Genomic DNA, 775 nt, shown 5'->3' with positions numbered 1-775 from the left:
TGACTCGGCCGCCGTGCGCAGCATCTACAGCCTGAAGGGGCGGAACGGAGCCAAGCCGCTCGCCATCTGCCTCGGGGACGTGGAGCGGCTCTACCGGTGCGCGGAGACCCCCACGGGGCGGGTGGTGAAATAAATAGGGCAGGAGATGTTTCTCCTCTTTAATGCCTTTATTAAAAATCAGCTCGGGTGGGGAGAACTGACGGGCCGGGCTCACAGCGCCGCTGCTCCCAGGAGTGGCACGGAGGACGAGGAGGAGGATGAAAAGTGCAGCTTTGCCCCCTGGTCTGTGGGCAGAGCTGGGGGTTCCGTCCTCACGAGAGCATCAGGAGATTCCCGGTTTTTCGGTTTGACATTTGAGGTCTTCTTTCCAGCCGACATCCTTTAGGTTAGGGTGAGGGGTAAAAAGGATCTTAGCGGACTCTGGATTCTGTTCCTCACGTCTAGACATCACTTCGACCCCTCCGTGTTGGCTCGTTGTTTTTACCGGGTTTTGTTAGGTTTGGTAAGGAGTTTCTTCATCTGCATGCCAGCCCCGATGTCCCCTCTTCTTCACCGTCCGGGTGCCATCTCCAGGAAGCAGCAGGGTACCACTGAACAAAAAGGGGAATTCCCAACCATTCTCATGTTGCTGTTGTTAGTTGCTGCCCGAGATGTGCAGGATGTCTCTGCTTCGGCCCATGCATCTGAAGAAAGAGTCAAAGCTCTTCACTTTTCGGTCTTGAGGTTGTTTATTAATTCTTATCTATAAAATTTTCTTTCTGCCCAGCCGAGATAT

The 775-nt window shown here is 53.9% G+C and overlaps 1 protein-coding gene across 1 annotated transcript in view; it reads left to right on the top strand.

The window, feature by feature from the left end:
- The first annotated feature begins 7 nt into the window (after positions 1 to 7).
- Positions 8 to 775, top strand: part of YRDC (yrdC N6-threonylcarbamoyltransferase domain containing) — a 3,269-nt gene continuing 2,501 nt past the window's right edge. Inside the window, exon 1 of the mRNA XM_005428700.2 lies at positions 8 to 96. The gene's annotated coding sequence lies outside the window, so the exon portion shown is untranslated. The remainder of the gene's footprint in view (positions 97 to 775) is intronic.

Source organism: Geospiza fortis, unplaced genomic scaffold (assembly GCF_000277835.1).
Source record: "Geospiza fortis unplaced genomic scaffold, GeoFor_1.0 scaffold115, whole genome shotgun sequence".
In the NCBI taxonomy this organism is placed as follows: Eukaryota; Metazoa; Chordata; class Aves; order Passeriformes; family Thraupidae; genus Geospiza; species Geospiza fortis.
This window is presented reverse-complemented; position numbering and strand designations above follow the sequence as displayed.